The following is a 27,410-nucleotide window of genomic DNA, read 5'->3' on the forward strand; positions in this document are numbered from 1 at the left end:
ATCATACCATCATTACTGTCATTAACAACCCTGCCAACCTCTCTATCATCTGAAAACTTGGACATCAAGCCCGATATGCCTTCTTCAATATCATTAATAAATATAGAAAACAACAATGAGCCCAGCACTGAATCCTGTGGGGCACCTCCGTAGCTAGGTGGGCAGGAGCAGCAGTGCGTAGCACACGCTTCTTGATTAGACCTCGGTTCGAGCCCATGACCACCAAATACAGAGGATGTGGAAAGGTCAGGGAATGACCACCGCATATCCCCGGAGCAATATGGCCTTAGTTGCTAATGCTCCTAAAAACTAAATAACAACAACAACAGATAACCAATCTGTCTTCTTCCATTCAAATATCCTTTTATACATAGCAGTAACTTGCTCTTAATGTGCATTGCTCCAATTTGTACAGTCTTTTATATGAAAACTTCTGCGCATCTGCAGAACAGATGTGAAGAAGTTTACATCAAAAGCTTTCCTGAAATCCAAATATATGATATCAAAATTATTTTTGCATCCATTTCCTTTGTGACCACACCACAGCATCCAATCAAATTGGTCAGACAATATTGCCTCGAAACAAATCCATGCTGTGGCTGAAGTATAACTGCAGTCTTGTCTGGATTGTCCTGCATTACTTTTTTAACCAGTGACTCCATTGTTTTCCCTGGAACATAAGTTAGCATTCGCAAGGGCACATGATGCAAGAAAGCAAGCTTATATAGCATCAGCCAAAAAAAAAAAACATATTTTACCCATCCCCTCGCTCCAAATGTTTGTCAAGTTCTGCCTTGAATCTATTTAAGCTATCAACTTCTACAACGACAGATGGAAGTTTGTTCCAGCAATCAACCACCCGCTGGCTAAAGGCAAACTTCCGCACATCTATCCTACAACCGTCTTTTCTCAATTTGAATTTATGCCCTCTCAGGTGATTATTCTGTAACTCTGATACACCTCAATCAGATCACCTCACAGTTGCCTAGTCTCCAGATACTGTAATTTGCAAAACTTAAGCCTTTCTTTGTAAGAGCAACCCTTTGTTCTGTTCACTAATCTTGTTGCCCTTTTCTGTACTCGTTAAGATATAAATACAGACCTGTTAGTTAAGCTAACAGGTCTGTAATTACTTCTCTCCCATCGATCCCCATTTTGTGAATTGGGGATACATTTACATATCTCCAGTTGCAGGAATTTCTCCTGAATCCAAAAATGCTCTCATAATTATAGCTAAGGGTTTTCTTATCTCCTTTGCTGTGTCTCCCTTAATATAATTGGATAGTCATATCCACCCCAAGTGCCTTTCTTATGTTTCACTTCAGTGATTTTTCTTCCACCTTCCTCTCATTTATTACAAAATTATTTAACTCTCTGTTAGTTTGATAAACTTCTGGTATCCACTTCCCTAAAGAATTCATCTTGAGTGATTGCAAATGTAAAATACTTATTCAGTTTGTCAGCAACCTGAGCAGGATCATCAACAGTCGGACCATCAGTATCAAATGGATCAATGTGATTCATCCCTTTCCTTCTAGTGTTTACATAAATAAAGAAGTCTTTGCTGTTTTTGTTTGCCTCCTTGTGAAATATTTCTCGTAATCTGTCCTTGCTTGCCTAGCCTCCTTTGTGACTTTATTGAAGACTAGTTTATATCTATCATGTGTTGCCTGATAATTATATGCATCCCATGCATTTTTCTTCTGCCACAAGGCACATTAGTTCATTTGACATCCTTTTTAACACAATTTCCTAGTTGGTATGAAATGCCTAGTAGCTTCTATGATTAATTCCTTGAATACTTCCCGTCTAGAATTGGGTGATGGTAACATCGCCAGTTTGTCCCACTGTGTAGAATTTAAAAACTGTCTGAGGCCACTGTAGTCAACTTTACAAAAGCAAAACCCTTCCCTTTACCCTTGATGGTAGTTACCTCTTTGAGTAAATCCCACTTCAGCACACTGTGATCACTGCCACCTAGTGGTTCCTTTATCTGCAGATTCTTGATGCATGAAGAATCACTGCTGATAATCAGATCAAGAGTATTACTCCCTCTGGTTGCTTCTCTAACATACCACTGTAGAAAACAGTCATCTAATAAATCCAAAAAAGTCTTGCTAGTGTGTGACCAACCCACAAGTTTCAGTGGTTATCTGCAAAGGTAAAATCCCCCATTATGAGACATTCGGATTTACTGGCCCTCTTTATTTCTCTGTACTTTGTATTCATCAGAGACATTAGGCCTTTAACTAACTCCTATTCTCATTTTTGCTTTTGCAGTGCTTAACTTACACCAAACTGATTAAACATTGCACTGGCCACCCATGTTGACTGAATGTACTGTCCTAAATTTTGTGTTTCTTAGCTAGGAGTCTAACCTCTTGTCCATCCTGCTGATGTGTCAATCTTTTCTGTACACATTGTACCCCATATTCAAATTCTGCATTCCTTATATCTAATGACACCATGTCTCTGATATCCCAACAATATCTGCATTTGATGACTTGACCAGCACTTCAAATTCATCAAATTTATTTACTATTCTCCTAGCATTGGTGTACATGCACTTGATCTTACTTTTAGTTACTCCAATACAGCCCATGTATTAATTTGTTCCATGGTGACTCCCAGCAGGCCTTGAAATCCCCAGCACCTTTCTTTTCAGGCTGCTGCACATTTGAATAGAAGCAGTGCAAGAATCAGTTTCACCTCTGCCTTTGCTGTTGTTACGCTAGTCGTCCGTGTATCCTCTCAAGCTAGTAGTTTACTGACCCACCTAACGTTGCTTTGATAGCATCAGAAAATATTCTTGCACCCTTTCTATTTAAGTGTATTCCATTATGTAGAAGCAATCTCTTCTATTAATAAGCACAAACCATGCAGAGAAAATTCTATCCCACGGGACTTGCACAGTCTGCCCAGGGCTGAATTGATTGATAATCTCTCATCATATACTCCCCCATCATACTAGACAGAATTGCAGATACTTTCAAATTTAACCATAACTCAACTGTTTTTCAACATTGCCCGGTTTTTGTTAAGGCTTGCAGACCTCCTATTCTTATTGTTATTAGTGCCAATGTTTTGTGCCCTTAAAAGATATCTGCTCTACAAGATCATTAACTTTTTGCCCCTGGCAGACACACCCTGGTCCTATTCCACCTCTCCTTTTTTGCACAATATATTTCTTGTTTCCCTGATAGTCACCAAAAATAGCTACCTCCCCTGTGACCAGTGCATTCCACCTTGGGGGAGGGGGGGATATTGCTGCCATCCTGCCTGATGCACAAGTGGGAGCTCTGATGCTGAGAATTTGATGGACCCCTCACATTTTAATTCCGTCGAGAGCATCCATGAACCCTAATCTTCAAGCTCTCATAAATGTCCATCAGAACGCTGAGTTGGTGCCTAATTTCTCACACATAAAACATCCCCTTTTGTTGTATCATGTGCTATTCCAAGATCCGCAAATATTGCACAAGTTGCACATTTTGTTAGGCTGTGATTCATAGGCGAATCATCCCTTTTGGTTCTCCACTGAGCTACAGTATTCCTGCTGCTGCTGTAATATGGGGCATGATTTCTGTTTAAATTCAGTATAATCGAGAATACTACTCTAAACTGATATACTTAAATTCGAAAAATAACACTACTCCTTATGTAGCTTCACTGATTATGCAGCAACAACATGTATTACTTTTCAAGTTTATGTTATATCTGTTACATTATCAAGTTTAATGTCCTCTAGTGCATCACTGGATTCAATTTCATCAAGGTACTGGAGCTTAATTCCAGAGAATTTCACATTTTGTAAGCTCAAATACAATAGTTAACAGGTGTGATCTCCTCCTGCTCCTGTTTTTCAAAGCTATTTTCATGCTGTCATCTATAATAATGATCTGCTAATACCTGGAAACCCATATTAAAGATCTTAGTGCTTACTGGAATATTTCAAAACAATTTAGATATAAACAGTCATGTTATAATGACCTTGAAAATGTAAATATACATATATATTTCTCAAAATTCTTATGTAGCTATAAATATACATCCTTATTAAAATACTACACATAAGAACATTCTTATGTGTAGTGTTTTATTTAAAAGTTGTGTATTATTATTATTTCTTTAATTTGCCTTATTTCTCTTTGCCCTTTTTTCGCTACATGGCATTGTCTTTCTTGGACAAGAAAATTATTTTTAGTTTATTAGTATGTGAAGATAATAATAATAATAATAATAAGATTCTTTATTAACATAAATTTTATACACTAGTGATTCCTTACACAGAAAGCCAGAGGAATCTTACAATTAGTTGTTTATACAAGTGATTTTGATTTATAAAAAAATAATAATAAATAAATAAATAAATAAAATAATAATAATAACTAAATAATAATTAATAGATCAAAGCAAAGATAATAGTCAAAATGTAAGAATGAATGAAGTAGTAATTACAGCGAAAAAGGACTACAAGTTGAGCTGAACATGAAATTACATCGGCTAACTAAGATCGGCACTTACATAAATGTCCTTTACAAACAGCAAGATGGGACAAGATGCCATCTCGATATGCCTTGTCTATCGTCCACAGGTCGATGTCGATGTTGAGCGAGTTGAGTGTCCAGAGTCACATTAGGGAAGTGTCTTTTGAAATTCTGTAACCGCTGGAGCCTTGAGCATAAGGAGGGTGTACTACGGAGATGTCTGCCTGGCAAACGCCAACCAACCGTGTTCCAGATGTTGATGTGATCCTGCTTAGCTGAGCACAGATGAAGGAATGACTTTATTTTTAGCACATGGGCTCTGTGGACTATGGGCGTATATTGCAGGTTGCAGCAGAGAGTAGATTTAGATGTTGTGTAGATCTGGTGCGACCACAAGTTGGCCCACTTCAGCACCTAGAATTCGAGGCCCCACAGTTTCCTGAGGCTGGTGGGTGGTGCCGCCGACCAAACTTCCACGGCATAGGAGAGTACACTACAGAAATAAGTTGCGAGGTACTTCTTGATTATTTTCTTATTGTGCGTTTTGCACAGATCAATTTTCATTCCCCAGAACGCTTTCAGGGCTTTGGAATACTGAGCTTGGATTTGTTTTTTATATGTGAGGTTGGCATCAAGGATTACTCCTAGGAATTTGACACTGTCTGTGGGAGTCAGGACATTTCCTGCCAATACCGGAAGTAGAGAAGATGCAGTATCAGTAGAAGTCATCCGACTTGGCGTAAAGATAAGATATTTTGACTTCTCTGGATTGACTGACAGGCCAAAAAATTTAGCATACTTATAGAATGTATTTAGGTAGCTGTTTACAGATTCAGAGGCGGTTTGTCTTTCTTGTGAAGGACCAACGTGGTGTTTGCATGGCAAATAGCAAACAATATCATCAGCATAAGATAGGAACGCTGGAATTTGATCCATTAGTGGAACGAATATTGCAATTTCTGCAAATAACAAGGCTGAGAGACAACTACCTTGTGGGATCCCTACTTCGACGCTTTTAGTGACTTTAACGCCATCGCCTTCGAAGTGAAGCATTCTCCTAGATAGCAAACTATTGAGGATCTCGAGCATCTTTCCGGATATCCCGTAGAATCTCTCAAGTAAGTCAAGAAGGGGTGTTATTTGGACTGAGTCGAAAGCAGATTTCATGTCGAGAAAAATGGTGTGAAGATCTTCGTTGTCATTCCAGGCCTGAAGTATTTTCTGTGATAATGACTGTAGGCAGGTTACCGTAGATCTATTAGGCATGGCATAATGGGTGTGTTCTGGCCTATGCGCAAAGATTGCGAGTGCTACATCATTATAGATGCACTTCTTGAGGCATTTTAGGAAGGGAGAGGCAATTGATATTGGCCTGAAGTCAGCCGGTCTTTTCGCATGAGACTTTTTCGGAACTGCCATGACTCTGTATGATAACCAGCTTGAAGGCACCTGTGCAAATTTGAGTACTTTGTTGTAGAGTTGAGTGAGCTCTTTGCTGATGAAATGAGAAACAATTTTTAGACTAAACTGAGGTATTGCGTCAATTCCTGTGGTGGACTTGTCAGGTAGTGAATTTATTATTTTTATTAATTGTTCTTCGGAAATTTCTGTATTACTAGTAGGTGAAGAAATGTTAAGCGCTTCGTTCCAAGGATATGCTTCGGACACACGGTGATCTCGCTTAAAACGCAGCACATGCTCACACCATTCCTGGACATCTACAGGCAGAGGGTTGCAAGTATGACTTGTGGACCATACACATTTTCCCCTGGATAGACGGCTGTTCATGAAATTGTCAATAGAAAATTGTTTCCTCTTCTGGAAATCCATCCTTGCTTTGGAAAATCTGGCGTATGACTCCTGTGAAGGTGACTTCTTGTAAGAGGCATGGGCTGCCTGTTTTTCCCTAAAGGCCTTGGTCAGGAGGTCATTCCACCATGACTTTGAGTGGGGACTAAGGATGCAAGTTTTGGACATTGCAGACCTTGCAATGAATTCCATCCATCTCGAAAGCCAGTAGGCAGCCTCATTTATGTTAAGCTCAGCCAGTATGTTCCATGGGTAAAGTTGGAAAAGGGTAGTAACTTTTCCAACGTTGATGTATTTTGGATTGTATACTCTCCTGACGGTGTTCGTAGTTTGTACTTGTATACGTTCATCCTTAGGTGCCTGCAGAGATATCATCGCAGCAATCGGAACATGATCGGACGGGAGGAAGTTCTCAGTTACGGTCAGGGTTTCCTCTACTAAACAGTTTGAGCAGATGCGCTGCAAGGTGGCATCGCCGTGTGAGGGGGCGCCTCCGTAGCCAGGTGGGAAGGAGCAGCAGTGCGTAGCACACGCTTCTTGATTAGACCGGGGTTCGAGCCCGTCACCACCAAATACGGATGATGCGGAAAGGTCAGGGAATGACCACCGCATATCCCGGAGTAATATGGCCTAAGCTGCTAATGCTTTTAAAAACCAAACAACAACAACAACAACAACAACAACAGCCGTGTGAGGGAGGAACACGAATAAGACCAATGCCCATTTCCGACATGTTCAATGACAGAGTATCTAGGAGCTTCTTTGTGGCTGGCAGTGGAAGGTTAAAGTCTCCGAGGATGATGAGCTTTTGCTGATGATTGATTGTGGATGACAGCCATGCTGTCAGATTAAGGACAGAATCCTCAGAAACTGGTGGAGGTAAATAAACGGCACACACAGAGATCGACAAACCAGCAATTCGGTAGATTAGTATTAGTATTAGTATTAGTAACGGCCGCATGGTGCAAGAAAGCCTATGGCTTATGCTGCACCAGCCAAAAAAAAATAAAAAATAAAAAAAAATAAATCCGAACAAAACAATGATAAAAACAAAAAAATAAAAATAAATAACTAAATAATAATAATTAATAAAATAAAAAATAAATAAAAAGGAAATTAAACCTATCATCCTATGTGCTTCCCTTACCCGAAAGTACTATCCAGATGACCTTTGAATTTCCCCAAACTCTCGGCCTCTACCACCCATGAAGGCAACTTATTCCAGTAATTTATAACTCGCTGGCTAAAATAGAACTTCCTGCAATCCAATCTAAACATTTCCCCCTGTAACTTGAATTTATGTCCCCTAGTTCTAGCATCATTTATAATCTTGAAAATTTTGTCCTCATTCATTTTACTGATGCCTCTCAGAGCCTTAAACACCTCAATCAAATCTCCTCTAAGGTGTCTAGTTTCCAAACTCTGCAACCCACATATTCGAAGTCTTTCTTCATAAGGACGCCCTTTTGCCGATCTCACCAGGCGAGTTACCCTTCTTTGCACCCTTTCAAGAAGCTCGATGTCTTTCTTCAGGTGCGGTCTCCATACTTGAACACAGTATTCCAAGTGTGGTCTAACATAAGCCTTATATAATGGGATTATCACGTCCCTATCTCTACTTGCAAAAGTTCGATAGATCATTGATAGGACACCATGGGCCTTCCTTGCAACCTGTTTACAATGCTCAGAGAATTTCATGTCTGACCGTATCGTAACACCCAAGTCCCTTTCCTCCAGTACTGGCTTTAGTTGAACTCCACCAAGTGAATAAGTTTTTTTGGAATTACTGTTTCCCAGGTGTAATACCTTACACTTTGTTGGATTAAAGCACAGCTGCCATTTTTCTGACCATTCCTGAAGTCTATCTAGGTCTCTCTGAAGAAGCTCAGCTTGACAGTGATCATTAACTACTCTCCCAATTTTAACATCATCTGCAAATTTAGACATCACGCCCTCTATCCCTTCATCAATGTCGTTTATGAAAATTAAAAACAACAGTGGTCCTAATACTGATCCTTGGGGAACCCCACTTCTTACATCAACCCAATCTGAGGAATAGCCATTTATCACAACCCTCTGCCTCCTGCCCTGAAGCCATCCTTCTATCCATCTAAGGATTTTCCCAGTGATTCCAACCTGTTCCAGCTTATAAAGCAACCGCTCATGTGGGACTGAGTCAAAAGCTTTGCTGAAATCTAAATAAACAATGTCGAAATTATTCCCTAAATCCAGCTCGTGAGTGACCCTTTCGAAATAGCGAACCAGATTTGTTAAACATGATTTTCCCTTTACGAAACCATGCTGAGTATCCTTGAGAATTTCAATTCGATCCAAATGATCCTGAATTCCACCCTTGATCATTGCCTCCATGATTTTCCCTACTACTGAAGTCAGACTGACAGGTCGATAATTTCCAACTTCACTTTTAGAGCCACCCTTATGTATGGGAGATACATTTGCACTTTTCCAATCCAAGGGAATCTCCCCAGAGTCTAATGATGCTCGCATAATTAGCCTCAATGGTTCAATGCACTCGCTTGCCGCCTCTCTTAAGATTATAGGGTATATTCCATCAACTCCAGGAGCCTTACTGGTCTGTAGGCTCGAAAGTTTTTTCATTAAATAATCTTGCGAAATTTCAATATCATTAATTACATATTTTTTAACTTCGCTCCCACAATTTCCCTTTGCCACAAAAGGCTTTTCATTTGTAAATATCGATGCAAAATAACTGTTGAGTTCATCTGCAACGGCAGCTGGTGTATTTATTACTATCCCCTTTCCCTTACATAAAGGTCCGATCTGGTTTGTCCTGCTCTTCTTGGCATTTATATATGTGAAGAATTCTTTATCCCCCCTCTTTGCTCTGTTTGCTAGTGATTTCTCATAAACTGCCTTTGCCTGTCGAACCTTTTCTGTGGCTCTATTACACATCACCTTGTGATTATACACTAGTGATTCCTTACACAGAAAGCCAAAGGAATCTTACAATTAGTTGTTTATACAAGTGATTTTGATTTATAAAAAAATAATAATAAATAAATAAAATAATAATAAAAATAGAACAGCTTCTATATCACCTCTTGGATAAGTGGATGCCTTAATCAGGGGTAGTGAACTCCTTTGACAGATTGCTACACCGCCACCTCATCTCCCAATTCTATTAGCAGCCAGCGTGTGATAGCCAAGATTTGGGGTGAAGGCAGCAATTTCCATTTCATCTCTGAGCCAGGTTTCAATCAGAATGATGAAGTCGTACTCTGAGCAGGAAAGCACATCAAGTAGACCATCTAGCTTGTTTTTGACACTCCTGATGTTTTGTAGGAAACATCGAATTTTTACTTCGACAGAAGGTTGTACTATGATGAGATTACTCTTGGAACAGTATTTGCTTTTCACATAATGATCTGAAATCTCGTCCCGGGATCGATGTCGCGTTCGATGTGCTCTCATTCTGGATATTCTAACGGGAATGCGATCGGTCCGATGTTCGCTCGTCATCTCCACGTTAGACATCCATAAGTTGCACCCGCTCTCGGATATAATTTGGGAGACTCCGCTAGAGAGGACAGGTAGCTATGCTGGTGTAGTTATACATTGTTGTGGAATGGGGTTCGGGCTTGATAAGTTCTTGTTCTTTGGTGTCCCATAGTATGGCATTACCAACAGACCTCTGGGCCAGTATTCTGCATTGAGGTATTGTTGGTAATTAGGCCCATCAATCTGAATCCTAAAGGAAGCGTAAGACGGATGCTTGGTATTGATTTTGAAAGGCTTTCCGGGTATGCCTAGTTCCATCAGTAGCGCCTGAATTTCTTCAACTTTTGTCAACGGATCCAGCCTGCTAATGAAGATATTTGCATGAGTATTGCTGGTTGCTTGGTGATCTCGTATTCTGATGCTAGTGTTAACTACTCTTGTGCCAATCAAGGTGGTTTTGCTGTTTCTGGAATACCGTTGGCATGGGGATGCTTGCGTCGGTTGAGGTCCGGGCATCTGGCTTTGCTGTGCTCCATTCATGCCTGCAATGTCAGAGTTCCATTTCGTTGATATTAGCATGGCGCTATAGGCGCTGTCTTTAGAGAGTGTAACTGTATCTGTTTCGGGTAGTAGTGATGACTCAGGTGTGGGAGATGGGCGTTCCAGTGGGCCAGGACAAGGGAGTCTAGTGTTCACGGGCAAGAGATCTTGTAGTACGCTCAAGGACTTTCGTTGATAATCTTCAAGCTGGCTCAGACGTTCCCTTAGCAAGCTATTTTCTGAATACAGTTTTCTTAGAATGCCTTCAATAGTTTCAAGTTTCTCAGTGTTGCACCTGCAAAAAGCGCAGCTGACTTGAGCCTGTGATTCCGTTTGAGAATAATTATCAGTAACCCCAGGCAAAAAGTTGCTATTTGTAGCCGGTTCACTGAGAGTGGAATTGATATGTGTGGTGATGTCATTAACAACATTCAGCATTCTAGAGGGAGAGACTGTGGGGGAGGGAGGCAGTTGCACTAAGGGAGCAGCCAAATTGTCAGCTGTATCTGACGAATCCCTATTTTGCTTGCGGCAGAGTACACATCTCCATTTTGATTTCCTAAGTTGTGCTGTCCGTTTTAGATCTTTAATGCCACTGCAAAAATTGCAAAAAAGAAGTTGGCATGATAATGAAGAACATTTTATTAGGCAGTCGGAAAGTTTTTTTCGCAGCTCGAGCAGGGTTGCATATTTTTCGACGGCATTGTACCCAAAATTCGCTAAACACCACAGGGAGAGATATGGCAAGGTTGCTGACAAAGTAAAAGCAGACTACTTACTGACCCAGGAATGTTCCTTCAGGCTAGGATTAAGTAGGGTGGTGAAGAGCTGACCGCTTACTTTTCACAGTATGTGGGCTCGAAAGGGTAAATGAATACACACTGTACTCTCAATGGCGAACAATAAGGTCCGATTCAACTTTAGCAATTCTGCCAGGCAATCCGAAATTACTGGACGAAATAGTAGCAAAAACACTTTGATTTTCACTCTTCACGAGCTATGAATATAGATCAAAGACATTAGATGAAAATTAAAATGGTTACACTAGTTTAAGAAACTAAAACAATTGAAGTAAGCGGAGCATGTAAATAACCCGACCCGAACAATCATGCGCACGCGGATCTGTTTAGAAAGTTCTTGCTGTGAATTTCAGAGGTGTAAGTTTGCACATATACTAGAGTCTGCTTTATGCATATAAAAATGTTTCATTAACTCTGAACAGATTGTATATAGATGACCTGGCCTAAATTTTCTTAGTGCCAGAGGGTGTATTGTATACATGCCAAGGGTTTTTTGTTTTATTTTTTAGAGCATTTTCTTTTTTTGTGCATTTTTCTCATCTTCATGCCAATGTCAGAAACCATTATATAACATAGTGATATATTGATATAGCTTGTGTTATTGCAAATGTTTTAGGATGTTAGACTATACTGTCAGGGGCATATCCCATGACAGTTAGGTCGTCCAAAATGCCATAATTATTGCTCAATCAAAATGAAGCCAATCTGCAGGAAAGGGAAAAAATCATCTGGGCTCTGATTGTCTAATCCCAGTTGTCCAACAGCTTACAAGAGAACTGTTGGTGATATTACAAAACAATTCAGACATGTTATAATGACCTTATAATGAATCCAATGGAATACATAGAAAATTTTAATTTTTTTATATTCTGCTTTTTGGATACCATAAAAAGCTTTATAATTGCTCCTTCCTTATCTCTCATCCATAATTTCTCCCTTACTCAGAAATTATTCATGCTCATACAAATGAATTTTATTTGAGAATATTTTTAATATGAGCTGTGATATTTATTTATTTAATTATATGTACAGACTTTTCACACACAGACCCTAAATAATAGTGAGAATGCTAGGAGTTACGGAAAATGCAAAACAGTAATAATCAATACAAAACTAGCATTAAAATATATACAAAATTTAGATTAAGTAAACAGAGTAAGGAGTAAATTCTTATACATAGTTGGATTTAGTGTAAAATCTATGTTGTAATTATTCAGTACCTGAAAGAAACAAAACAGAGGTCTACCAAGTAAGTGATGAGTACGAGGAACAGACAGTGAGAAATTAATTTTATAATCAAACTGGGTATAGTGAAAGGTATTTGTTCAAGAAGAGCTGGAGAATTGATAATGGAGTTTATGATATTGTGGACAAAAAGAGACCCCCCCATGGAGTTGTCATCTAGAATGAAGAGGAAAGATTCTGAAGCGACCACAAAGAGCTCTATAATTTCGACAGTGAAAGGCAATGCGATTTCGATAGCATAAGGATTTAATGAATTTAATTTGAATTCTCTCAAATCTGTGAGAAAGATATTCCTGGTGTGGGGACCAAATAATATCACAATAATCAAAAATGGGAACTATAAGCTGCTTGTACAGAAGAATTATAACTTTGTCACTTTTGAAAATAGCAGAAGAATGCTTGATTAATCCAAGAAGTTTAGAAGTCTGAGATATTACGTGATCAACATGGGAAGAGGGATGAAGGTCAGATCGAAATAGGACACCTAAATCCTTGAACGTTTCAGTAACTTGCAATTAGAGTTTCCAATATAATAACCAGTGAGGATGGAGGGTCTAACTACATGATTAGAGCGAAAGCAACATAATTTACATTTTAATGAGTTTAGAAACAAGTTTTTATTGAGCAAGAGTGAGAGGGAATCAAGACAGAACTGGAGTTCATCACTGTCAGTTGAAGAACAAATAACTTTGTAAAGTTTAATATTATCTGCATAAAGTTTTTTATATATATATAAATAAATTGTGTGTGCGTGCGCATATATATATAGGATGACCATAAAGTCCTTGTGCACTTTTAAACTGCAATAACTTAGGTTCTATACAAGGTAAAAAAAAAATTAATTGCAAAAGTAATTTATTCTAATTTTGTTTTTTAATTTTTTCAGAGCATCTGCCCTACAAGATAGCTTAAATAGAAGAGAAAGCAAACTGTGTCCTCTGGCTAGCAAAGCTTAAGTCCACATCAGCAGTTAGAAGAAAATTAACAATACATTATGCAAAGGAAGCACCACACAGAAATTCAATTTCAAACTGGATGAAGAAGTTTAAAGAGATTGGTTTCTTTGATAATAGCTATGAATTGGAAGGCCAGGATTAAATGAGAAGACTGTGGCATGTGTTGAGGAAGCTTTTCAGCAAAACCCATGAAAATTACTAAGATAGGCATCTCTGAAACTTGGTATTCTTAAAACAACAGACACAGAATTCTTAATAGTGAAATTGCGCAAGCAATCCTAAAGATTCAGGTGTATTTGAACGTTGCTGGAAGAGGACTGCCATGCAAGATTAGTTTTCTGTCATGAGTTTAATGAAAAATTTGAAAACACATCTTATCTCTTGACATTCTATTGTTTAGTGATGAAGCAACATTTCACATTAGTGCAAAGTTAATCACCATAATTGCCATATTTGGAGTACAGAGAAATCATAAGAAGTCTGGGAACATGAAAGGGATTCCCCTGAAGTCAATGTCTGGTGTGCCGTGGGAAAAACATGCATATTGGTCCATTCTTTTTTGAAGGAACAGTGGTTATTGGTGATAGCTATCTTGCAATGCTACAGGATTTGTTTTTATTCTTGAACTAAGATGATTAATAATTGAAATCAATATGGTTTTTTCAGCAAGATGGAGCACCTTTCCACTCTGCTCTGAATGTTCAACAATTTTTAAACAAAGTCTTCTCATTGGCAGAGGTGGGCAAATTGCTCACCCAGTATGTTCCCATTGGACTTTTTTCTATGTGAGCATGTTAAAAATCTGGCTTACCCTCAAAACTTTGCTCTTTAAACAATCTAAATACCAGGATCACAAATCTATTTAACACTCTAACTGAAATGCAACTGGAAGAAATGTTTATGGAATTGCAAATCATGCTACACTTTGTATCAGTATTGATGGAAGTTATGTTAAATTATAACAGCCTTGTGATTACATACCCTAAAAACTAAAATAAATTACCTTTCCAATGCATTTTTCAGATTGTTTTAATCTTGTATAGAACCCAAGTTATTGCACTATTAAAGTGCACAAGACTTTGTGTATTGGTTTTTATGTATGCTTCAAATAGTATGGTGGTACCATTTTTCATGGGAGACATATATACAATGGTTGCATTATTTGTATTAAAGAACTCGTATGGAAGCCTTTTTTTTTTTTTAAATAAAAAAAGAGAAAATCATCCATTTTATTGAAATATTGAATTCATTAGATCAAAATGATGAGCTGGAAAATACTTTCATATTCAATATTATTGTAATAACATTATTTTATTATTAATATTATTGTATTCATTATTTTTTACATTTGTTTTTTTAAAAGTTCACGTCTGTTGAAATAGAGTCCAACAATGAAAAGTGTTAAGGATGCCATTCTTATGAAGAGTCCTGTATCGTATCTGTAACCATAGATTCTGTCATTTGCCCACCACAGAAATTGCACTCACCTGTCTACCTAGTTGCCCATCACCTAATTTGCACCTCTTTGTGGATGGGAAAGACAGCAATTCTGCAGTCTAAGGGATTGTCCTGAAATCCAGTGAATATCTTATTAATATTTCTAGAGAATGCAGCTTTCCTGTGTAGCTTGTTTAGTTATAACAGGATGTATGCCCCTGGAGTGTTACCTTCCCTCAGCCTCACCAGCTTCTCTGATAGACTGTTCTCTGAGATTGTTTTATCTTATTTTATAGCAATCTGACTTACTGCCACTGTCCCTCACGGTTCAAACAGTCTTTCAACTTATCTGCCACTGTTTTGAAATTTCTATGATTCTTTCACTTTAATTAAGTAGAAACCTATCTGATTCAATATCTTATTTTTGTATACACATAACTCAGTGTCCTTATTCTTAGTTCTCTTTGCTTGTGCTTTCTTCTGCTCAGCTGTTCCCTTGTCTTACCCCATCAGTGGTATTGTTACATATATGCTTATATTATTCATATAAATTGATTCCCATGATAGACTGTCCCATTCTTTTCTTTTAAACTCTTTTAAACTCTTTCTTAACTCCTGTTGTCATCCATCTTGGCATCTTTCTCTCATAGAATTTCTGCATTAAATGTATGCATTTGTAGTTTTCATGATTGAATCCTTTCAATGCCCTTAATGAACTTGTATCCAACAGCATATAGTTCTCTCCATTTAATTGAGCCCTCAAAATACCCTGGTCTCCCCCTCTCTTGAAATTGAAGCTGCATCTTTTGTTTTCACCACCAAAATTTATTTGGACATTACCCATTTTATGACTATGCACTATTTTTCCTGAACTGCCAAGTTTTTGATTGAGTTCATATCCTTTGTGAGACCCTGGTCAATGATATTAGAGCCCCACCCATACTTTCTATCTCCAATATTTTTGAAATAAATAACAGTCTCTAGATGGCTTTAAAACTCTAATGGTGTTACTACCAGTCAACAATTTCTAATATATAAATGATAGGTTGAAATCATCAGTAATGAGGCAATCATGCTTGCTCATTCAAGTTGCTTAAAAGTATCTCTCAAGAATTCTGTTATCAGACTGGGTAGGGCACCTGAAACTCAAAATATACTCTAGGAAAACACATTTAAAAGAGATCGAAATTACAAAAAAAAAAAAAAAATCAGCATCTTTTGTGTACTATACTGTGGCATGTGAACTGGAAAAATATTTATACATTAATCCCTTCCCAACCATGAGCTTCCAACTGTTGATTTGAGATAACACAGTTTTAAATTTGTATCCCAAAAATTTTATAATCTGAGATTTCTTATATATACACAGTTTGGTGCAATCTCCTTAAATAAAAGAACACTACAGTTATTGCTCCCACCTGTCATAGATCATGGAGGATGGATCTAGTGGGTAATGTGGAGGTCAACAATTTGTTTACACTCTACCTTAGTTCCCAAACGTTTTGTCATTTGAGTCACACTTGGAGTTGTATTTGCAGCACACCTAAAGAGTGGTTGTCATAGTTTACTTATTGAAATTTTTCTTAACTTCATGGCACACTTGAAGAAGGTTGTAGCACACCAAGATGGCAGGACATAGTTTGGGAACTGCAGTCTGTAATCAACTCAGTTCACACTTATCAGTACCATATATACAATGTTTTACATGGAAAGGGCACTACCTTTTTAGATTTTCATGTTTTTGACCAACATTTAGGCTATATTTTTCCCCATACTCATTTTGGACTTGTTTTTTTTAATGCTTTGAAGTAATGCTTACCCTTGCCGAATTATCAAGTCTTCTTCATTCAGTTGTATAATACATTTAATGCTTACTCTGTTTTACTATATTAAATGAAGATATGTCCAAGGAAGATACATTTTGTATGTGTCTTGTTCTTATTTTTATTATTTTTTTTTTCCTTATTCTGTTGTGAACAGTGTCAACCTTATTGTTTTCATGTTGTATAAATGGAAAGTGAAGTTTGCTATGTTTTTTCATGTATTTTATTGGCATATTTATTTTTTCTCAAACTTATTTTCTTTTGGATCTTAGCCTTGACAAACATGGTTCTTTTTCAGGAACATATCCACAGCAGTTAGCAAGGGATTACTGTAAAGGTTACAGCTTTTCTAATAATTAAAGTAAACATCTTGTAAGTAATGTCTTTTTGTGTAGTTAATGTATTTTGTAAGTGTAATGAGTGTATTTCAGTTTAAAGGTCTCTTGGCCCAATGACAGAATTTTGGAGTTGAATTCAGAAGTATTGCAACTGGAACAACAAAATTCCTTACTTGAATAGATAAGAAATTTTGCAGATTCTTAGCTTAACCTGTAACCTTGCTTGCTGTTTTCTGTTCCTCACACATGCATTTGGTTAACGGGGTAAAAAATTACCTCATTTATAATATTAAAAATTGGCAATAAATGATTCAAACTTTTGAATGCCACTTTTGTTTCTATCTTTCTTGAATACAACTTAAAAAAATCTATTTTTTAAATTAAAAACTTATTTTTAATTATTTTTTGAAAATAAAGAAACCTCTGCAGCAATGAAAAACCTCTGTGCTTTAGATATGTCTTTCATCCTCTCTTATTTGCAAGATTTGAATATTATTTCCCTTATTATCTTCTGCAGAAGATAATAAGGGAAATAAGTTAAATTATCATGAAGCTAAGACATACAGACCAAACAGCCTACTATTTTTTCTCTTAAAAACACTGGAGAAATTGATTGATAGGCATATGTGAGGAGGAACTTTCTAGTTATCCTCTATCAAATGTACAATTTGCCTATCAGCAAGACAGAAACTGAAACAGAAACTGCTTTCATGACATCATTTTATGCCTTGAAAGGGCAATTGAATTCAAAGAGGTTGGCAATCACAATTTCACATGCTGCCTTTCTTGATATTGAAGCTGCCTTTGATAGGGTATCCTTCACTACTGTAATCCAGACTCTACAGAAGTGTGTGGGGGGGGGTCTGTTGTACTCTCTGTTCCTAGTTTAACCCCATGTTGTTTGTCTGGACAGTTCCAGCCAGTGTGTTTGGGGATGCCCTTTTGGTTTCCACTAGCCAGGATTGTCTGCAAGGGACAGATCTATCCCCATTACTGTGGTGCCTGGTTGAGATAGCCTTTTGGATGGATTGAAGCAGGTGGGCTTTAACTGTTTCAGTTTTGCAGACATTCAATTATTGTAAATGGTAAATTTCACCATACTGCCACTGAGCTAATGCAAAAAGTATTATCCCATGTGGAGTGTTGGCGTAGCGAGATCAAACTTATGTTTAATCCCAACAAAACTGTACTTGTACCTTTTTCAAGAAAGAGAACTTAATTTTTTTTTCTTTCTTTGTGCAGTAGACTGGAAGCACCATCTTGATCATTGCATCAGGAAAGCCAAAAGGATTTTCTGGGCCTCAAGGAATGCTATTACTAAGATATGGAGCTAAACCCAAAGGTTATCTCTTGGGTTTATACTACAATTATTAGGCCAGTGCTTGCCTATCCATGTGTGGTGGCCCAGAATCATATTACAAACAGTTTGCATCCATTTCCTTGGTTACTGAATCATAGTATAGAATGAAATTGGTCATGCAATTATGGCTAAAGTTTTGCTTACTTCCTTTGCTACCTGCATTAATATAATTAGGTAGGTCCTAGCCACCCCAGCTGCCTTTTTATTTTATTAGCATTAGTAGTGACATAGAATGCAAGAAGGCTTATACAGCACCAGCCAAAAAAAAAAAAAAAAAAAACCAACACCACTTCCCATTTCACCTATCAATTCCCTCCAATAGTTTGTCTTCCTTGAATTTATTTAAGTTATGAACTTCCACAACAACAAATGGAAATTTGTTCCAGCAATTAACCGCTTGCAGGCTAAAGGCAAAATTCCGCACATCTATTCTGCAACTTTCTTTCCTCAATTAGAACTTATGTCCCCACGTGTGCATGGTCTGAGCCAGAGGAAGATTCCCATCAGCATTGAGCTTGCTCAATCCATTTAAAGTGTTAAACACCTCAATCAGATCACCTTGCAGATTCCTAGTTTCCAGATGCTGCAAGCTACAGAATTGAAGCCTTTCTTGGTAAGAGTACCCCCTTTATTCCCCTCACTAATCTTGTTGGCCTTCTTTGTACTTGTTCCAGCAGTCAACATCCTTCTAAAAATGAGGCTTCCAGACCTATATGCAGTAATCATATGTGGTCTGACCATTGCCTTATACAATGGGATAATTGACTCCTTATCTCTGCTAGCAAAATTCCTGTATATCATTGACAAAACCCCATGAACTGTCCTTTCAGCCTAACTGCACCTGCTCAGAGAACTTCATATCTGACTGCACAGTTACACTCAGGTCGTTTCCATTTTCCACTATCCTGAGTGTAGTACCAAACAATTGAAAAGTGCAAAGTACTGCACCCATGTGTAGTACTTTGCATTTTTCAATGTTAAACTTCAATTGTCATTTCTCAGACCATATGGCTAACTTTTCCATATCTTATTGCAGTAGCATACAGTCATTAACCATCCTGCCAACCTTTGAACCATCTGCAAACCTGCAAGCTTGATATGCCTTCATCAATATCATTGATAAATATAGAAACAGCAAAGGGTCAGACAGGATTGCCCAACGCTAAACACTGCTCTTCATGGACTAATAACATTAGTCCATGAAGAGCAGTGTCCATTGATTATCACTCTGTCTTCTCCCACTCAACCATCCCTTTATCAATAGCAGCAGCTGGCCTTAATGCCACACTGCTCCAATTTGTACAGCAATCTTTTATGTGCAACAGTATCAAAAGCTTTCCTGAAATCCAAGTATATGATATCAGAATTATTTTTGCATCCAGTTCCTTCATGACCACATCCTAATATTCAGTCAAATTGGTCAGACAAGATTTCCCTTAAGAAACCCATTTTGTGTCTGAAATATAACTGCAGTCTTGTCTAGATGATCCTGCATTACTTCATTAACAGTGACTTCATTATTTTCCCTGGAAAAGGAATTAAACTAACGGGTCTGTAATTACTCGTGTCACCCTTTGTTCCCCGTGTGTGAATTGGAAATACATTTGCACATTTCCAGTCTGTGGTGACCTCCGCTGAATCTAAGGATGCTCCGGGTTTGCTTACTTCCTCTGCTGCCTCCCTTAATATAATTGGTATTTGTAGAAGAATAAGAGAAATTTTTCTCAATATGGTACGTAGAACACTTCTGTATGATACGCTCCAGAAATTAAAATGAATATAAAATTAACACAAAATGATTAGTAATAAAAAATCAATTAAAACAATTAAATTAATTTTTATCTTATCTTCCTTCATGGATTAGGCGATCCCAAAAAAAAAAACCACCACTACTCCCATTTCACCCCTCCGTTCGTTCGAAATACCTGTCCAGCTGAGCCTTAAATTTGTTTAGGCTATCAACTTCAACAACAAGTGATGGAAGTCACTTGTACTCAAGATATACAGTACTCAAGGTGTGGCCTGACCAATGCCTCATACAATGGAATAATCACATCCCTATCCCTGCTAGAATAATTCCTGTATATCATTGACAAGACACCATGAGCTACTCTTGCAGCTCGTCTGCACTGCTCAGAGAACTTCATATCTGCCTGCACAATTACCCCCAGGTCCTTTTCATTCTCTACCACTGTCAGCATAGTACCACAGAGTTGATATGTTGATCTGGGGTTACTGTTTCCCATATGTAGTACTTTACATTTGTCAATGTTAAACTTCATTTGCCACCTCTCAGCCCATCTGCTCAACCTTTTCAGATCCTGTTGCAGCAGCATAGCATCAGTAGTGTCCTTAACAACCCTGCCAACCTTTGTATCGTCTGCAAACTTGGACATTAAGCTTGATATACCATCATCAATATCATTTATAAATACAGAAAACAACAATGGACCCAACACTGAATCCTGAGGAACTCCACTAATAACATTAGTCCACGTAAAGCAGTGTCCATTGATTACCACTCTCTGTCTTCTGCCACTCAACCATCCCTTTATCCATAGCAGCAATTTGCCTCCAATGCCACACTGCTCCAATTTGTGCAGCAGTCTTCCATGCGCTACAGTATCAAAAGCCTTTCTAAGATCCAAATATATAATATCAAAGTTATTCCCTGCATCCAGTTCTTTTGTGACTACATCATAGTATCCAATCAAATTGGTGAGACAAGACCTGCCCTTAACAAAACCATGCTGTGTCTGAGCTATAACTGAATTCTTGTCTAGTTGATCCTGCAGTGCTTCTTTAACCAGTGCCTCCATTAATTTTCCTGGAACCGAAGTTAAGCTCACAGGTCTATAATTACTTGTGTCAGCCTTTGATCCTCCTTTGTGAATTGGGGTTACATTTGCACATCTCCAGTCTATGGGTACCTCCCCTGAGTCCAAAGAAGCTCTCATAATTATGGCTAGGGGTTTGCTTACTTCCTTTGCTGCCTCCTTTAATATAACTGGATAGATCCCATCCACTCCGGGTGCCTTTTTTATGTTTATCCTCAACAATTTCTCCTCCACTTTCCTCTCAGTTATTAGAAAATCATCTAGCTCACTGCCAATGTTTACTTCACCTACGACATTCCCCTTCCTGAATAACTCCTCATGTGTGAATGTAGATGCAAAATACTTGTTTAGATTGTTAGCCACGTGAGCAGGATCCTCAACTGTTGAACCACCAACATCCAGTGGACAAATCTGATTCATCCCTTTCCTTCTTGAGTTTAAATAGGTAAAGAACTCTTTTCTGTTTTTCTTTGCATCCTTTGCCAAGGATTTCTCATAATCTGCCTTTGCCTGCCTAATCTCCTTTGTGACTTGGTTACACACCAACTTATATCTATCATAGGCTTCCATGTCACCCATTAATTTGTATGTATCCCATGCATTTTTCTTCTCTGCCATATGTCTCATTAGTTCATCTGACAACCATTTAGGCCTGAACCTTGAACAATATTTCTTGGTTGGTATGTAAAGCCTGGTAGCTTCCAAGATTCCCATTTTGAATTTGCTGTTGGTAACATCATCAGTTGGTCCCACTGTATAGAATTTAAATACTGTCTCAGACCATCATAGTCGCCTTTACGAAAGCAAAAACCTTTTCCTTTACCTCTGATGGTAGTTACCTCCTTGAGTAAATCCCACTTCAGCACACTGTGATCACTGCCACCTAGTGGTTCCTTTATCTGCAGATTCTTAATGCATGAAGAATCACTACTGATAATCAGATCAAGAGTATTACTCCCTCTAGTTGCCTCCCGAACATGCTGGTGTAGAAAACAGTCATCCAATAAATCCACAAAAGCCTTGCTAGTGTGCGAGTGACCAACCCACAAATTCCAGTCAATATCTGGGAAATTAAAATCCCCCATTATAAGACTCTCTGATTTACTGGCCCACTCTATTTCCCTGTACTGTTTCTTATTACACTCATCAGAGTCATGAGGCCTATAGCACACTCCTACTCTCAATTTTTATCTCCCAATGCTTATGTCACACCAAACTGACTCGACACTGCACTGTCCAGCGATGTCGACTGGCTTCACTTCCTTGGATTTTATGTGTTTCTTAACTAATAGCATAACCCCCTCCTCCCTTCCTATCCTGTCTATCCTTTCTGTAGACGTTGTATTCCTCAAATTCCAGTTCTGCATTCCTTATATCTGTGTGACACCACGTCTCTGATATCCCAACAATATCTGCCTTTGATGTTTTGAGCAATACCTCAAATTCATCAAATTTATTTACTAAACTCCTAGCATTGGTGTACACGCAAGTATACATGCACCTGTTTCTATTCTTAGCTACCCTAACACAACCCATGTGTTTACTTGTACCAAATCTTATCTTCCATTAATTGAGTAAATCTTTAATTCCTTTCTAATATTTACGTTTGTTATTTTATCTAATTTTGTACATCCTTTAACATATCTTAAAAATTTCATTTCTGCAGCTTGTATTCTATTAATGTTTCTTTGTTTTGGTATCCATGTTTCAGAACCATAAAGAAGTGTTGGTATTGCTATTACTTTGTAAAATTTCAATTGTGTTTCTTTCCTCGTTTTCTTAGCCAGAGTTATTTTTATTGTTCCACATATATTTTGAAATTTCACCAATTTCTGGTTCATATGTTATATCACATCCTAGATATTTAAAATGTTTTACTTGTTCTAATATTTTATTGTCTATAACTATTTTTGTTCTCACCATATTTTTCCCTTTAAAAGCCATTGTTCTAATTTTCATCGTTGATATTTTAACTTTATATTCTTCTGTTATTTGGTTTAATTTAAATACTGCTCTTTGTAAATTATCTTCACTATCTTAAATAATTACTTGATCATCTGCAAATAACAGTGTATTAATCCTATTCTGTATTTAAATATATACCTGTATTAATTTCTTCTTTCCATTTACATATCATATTCTCAATATATATGTTAAACAGTGTTGGTGACAAGCTACATCCCTGTCTAACTCCTTGATTTATTACCTGTATCTACTACTATTTTTGTTCCTTGATATAAACTGTATTATTTTTGTAAACTGCTTTCGGTGTCCTTTATTACTCCATATGTCCCATAATTCAGACACAGCATGGGTTTGTTAAGGGAAAGTCTTGTCTGACAAATTTGATAGGATATTATGATGTTACAAAGGAACTGAATGCAAAAAATAATTTTGATATCATATATTTGGATTTCAGGAAAGCTTTTGACACTGTTGCTCATGGAAGACTATTGTACAAATTGGAGCAGAATGGTATTAAGGGTAAGTTGCTACAATGGATAAAAGGATGGTTAAGTGGGAGAAGACAGAGGGTAGTAATCAATGGGTGCTGCTCTTCGTGGACTAATGTTATTAGTGGTGTCCCACAGGGTTCGGTGTTGGGTCCACTATTGTTTTGTATATTTATCAATGATATTGATGAAGGTATATCAGGCTTAATGTCGAAGTTTGCAGATGATACAAAGGTTGGCAGGGTTGTTAATGACAGTAATGGCAGTGTGCTACTGCAACAGGATCTAGATAATTTGGGCAGATGGGCTAAGAAGTGGCAACTGAAGTTTAATCTTGACAAATGCAAAGTACTGCATATGGGTAGAAGTAACCCCAGAGAAATGTACCAACTGTGTGGTATTACACTTAAGGTAGTAGAAAATGAAAAAGACCTGGGAGTAATTGTGCAGTCAGATATGAAGTTTTCTGAGCAATTCAGACAGGCGCCAGGGCAGGTCATGGGGTTTTGTCAATGATATATAGGAATTTTGCTAGCAGGGAGAAGGAGGTGATTGTCCCTCTGTATAAGGCAATGGTCAGGCCACGCCTTGAGTACTGCGTATAGGTCTGGAGGCCTCATTTTAGGAAGGATGTAGATTTACTTGAGCATGTACAGAGAAGGGCAACAAGATTGGTGAGGGGAATGAAGGGATCCTCTTACCAAGAGAGGCTTAAGTTCTGCAAATTGCAGTGGCTGGAGACTAGGCACTTGCGCGGTGATCTGATTGAGGTGTATAAGGCCTTGAGCACGCTGAATTCTGATGGGATCCTTCCACTTGTTCAGATTACGAACCTAAGGGGGCAAAAATTCAAATTAAGAAAAGACAGATGTAGAATAGATGTGTGGAAATTTGCCTTTAGCCAGTGGGTGGTTAATTGCTGGAACAAACTTCCATCTGTCGTTGTGGAAGTTGATAGGTTGAATAATTTAAGGAGGAACTGGACAGGCATTTGGAGGGAATGGTGTGATTTTTTTTTTTTTTTTTTTTTTTTTGGCTGATGCTGCATAAGCTCATACACTTGCTTTCTTGCATCACATGTCACCACCACCACTACTACTACTACTCGATCAAATGCTTTTTCATAATCTATAAATGCTAAATGCGTTTCTAAATTAAACACTTTTCGTTTTTCTATTATTTGTTTTAACATAAATATATTATCTCTACATGATCTTCCTTTTCTGAATCCTGCCTATTCTTCTATTAATATTTCATCAGAGATAATTTTAATTCTATTATTTATTATTTTGCTATACATTTTATATAATGTATTTAGTATGCTAATCCCTCTATAATTCTTTCTATCATTTCTATTTCCTTTTATAAATATTGAAATAATTTTTGCTATCTTCCATTCTTCTGATATTGTTCTCAACATTTATTAAATAAATTTAGTATCCTGTCTTTTAAAAAACTTCCTCCATACTTGATCAGTCCTGCATTTATGCCATCCATTCCTACTGATTTCCTATTTTTTGTAGCTTTCAATGCCTTTTCCAATTCTTTCTTCGTTATCGGATTTATGTCACTAACTGGGTCTAACTGTATCTCTTCTTTTTAATATGTTGGGTCTTTCCACAATTCTTCATAATGTTTTTTCCATTGTTCTTCATTTATTATATTTATTCTTGAAGTGTCTTTCTTTGTGCTGTTCAAGTTTTTCATCGTTTTATATGCCAAATTTTGTCTTCCATGAACATCATGTTCTATTGTGCTTATAAATCTATCCCATGACTCTGCTTTAGCCTTACTTATTATATCTTTAGTTTTATTGTGTTCTTGTTTATATATTTCTTCGTTCTCACTTGTCCTGTTTTGTATATATTTAAGATATTTATCTTGTACTGCTTTAGCTATTTCTTCATTCCATATCTTTACCCCCCCCCCCTATAGTTTTTCCTGAATTGTCCTAGTGTTTCTTTTGCTATCTTTTGAATTACATTTCGTATATTATTCCGTTCTCTCTCCGATGTTTTACTTATTTTGTCTTTAATCCTTTTTTCATATAAATTTTGTATACTTTCTTCTTGAAGTAGATATACTTTATAACCCAACTGCTCCTTCCCCTGTTTAATAGCTTTTCTCTTCTTCCATTTAGCCCATAACTCTATTTTTGAAGCCACTAAAAGATGATCTGAATTAATATCATATCCTCTAAACACCCTAGTATCTCGACATTGTTTTGCTAATTTTTGATTTTGCTAATTTTTGATTTACTATTACATAGTCTATTATTAATTGTGTACCTCTTGCCGACCATGTATATTTATGTATATCACGTTTTCTAAAAAATGTATTTGTTATCTTTAAATTATTAAATGTTGCAAAATCTCTTAATTTATATCCGTTTCCATTTACTTTATTTTCTCCATAATATTTTTTATTGGCTTATTCCCTACCCGAGCATTATAATCTCCCAAAATAACTGCATGGTCCTTTTTTATATTCTTATCTAGTTCTTTTTGTAACTCTAAATAAAATTTATCTGTTTCTTCCTCTTTTCCATCTTCTGGAGCATAAATTCCAATTATACATAAATAACCTGTCTAATTAAAATCTTACTGTTATTATTCTATTATTTATAAATGTGTAGCTCTGTATTTTGGTTTTCCATTTCCGATCTATTAATATTGCTACCCCTCCACTAGCTCTTTCCTTTTTATCTACTCCACTGTATATCATTATATAAGAATCATAAACTTTCGTACATTTTAATTTTTTCTTTGTTTCTGTTATTACTGCTATATTTACTTTCTTCTGTTTTAAATGTTTAAGTAGTTCGACTTCTTTATATCCTAATCCTCCTCTTATGTTCCATGTTGCAATATTTAAAATGTCCATTATTCCTTTTCGTTTCCTTTTTCCAGTCTGAGTCGCATCCCTTTGTATGTCCAGTTTTCCTCTTTGAGCTTTATGAGTTTTTTATTTTTTTTACATGGGGAGGGAACCAGCCTCCCGCACAACCCCCAACCTGGAGGACCAGTATGTTACTCTTCGTCTGATCCCTACCCTTTGACCTGTCTGGCAAGGGTGGCCCTAACGGTAGTCTAGCTACCTATCGCTCTCTGGGTCATCGGAATACTCAAGCCTCCTCACTCCGACAAGGTGGTAACATTTTGGGAAGAAAAATTAATTTAAAAGTTTAACATAAATTTTGCAAAAAAAAAAACATTCCTTCCTGAAGCTGACAGGTCTTTTCAATCCTATGTCTCGATCACAGGAATTGAAATTCCACTTCTCTAAAGAATTCCTCATTTCTGAATGTAGATGCAAAATACGCATTCAGATTGTCAGCAACCTGAGCAGGATCATCAACAGTCGAACCATCAATATCAAGTGGACCAATCTGATTCATCCCTTTCCTTCTAATGTTTGCATAAGTAAAGAAGTTTTTGCTGTTTTACTTTGCATCCTTCGCCAAAGATTTCTTGTAATTTGCCTTCACTTGCCTGACCTCCTTTGTGACTTGATTATAAACTGGTTTATATCTACCATAGGCTTCTGTGTTGTCTGTTAATATATATGTATCCCATGCAATTTTCTTCTCTGTCACAAGGCTCATTAGTGCATCTAACGGCCTTTTAGGCCTAAATCTTCAACACTATTTCTTAGTTGGTAAGAACAGCCAAGTAGCTTCTATGATTAATTCCTTGACTGCTTCTTATTTAGAATTGGCTGATGGTAACATCATCAGTTTGTTCCACTGTATAGAATTTAAAACTGTCTGAGACCATTGTAGCAACCTTTATGAAAACAACAACCCTTCCCTTTATCCTTGATGGTACTTACATGTTTAAATAACA

The 27,410-nt window shown here is 37.3% G+C and overlaps 1 protein-coding gene across 3 annotated transcripts in view; it reads left to right on the plus strand.

Moving 5' to 3' along the window:
- The window catches only part of LOC150090205 (uncharacterized), a 480,645-nt gene that overhangs the window by 83,364 nt on the left and 369,871 nt on the right, over nt 1-27,410 (plus strand). The window contains exon 1 of one of the 3 annotated variants that reach the window (XM_090389775.1): nt 16,895-16,949. The exons of the other annotated variants lie outside the window; for them this stretch is intronic. The gene's annotated coding sequence lies outside the window, so the exon portion shown is untranslated. Of the gene's footprint in view, nt 1-16,894; nt 16,950-27,410 lie in introns of those variants that run through there. 3 annotated transcript variants of the gene reach the window in all.

Source organism: Mastigoproctus giganteus, chromosome 2 (assembly GCF_048544385.1).
Source record: "Mastigoproctus giganteus isolate SK-2022 chromosome 2, ASM4854438v1, whole genome shotgun sequence".
Taxonomy (NCBI): domain Eukaryota; kingdom Metazoa; phylum Arthropoda; class Arachnida; order Uropygi; family Thelyphonidae; genus Mastigoproctus; species Mastigoproctus giganteus.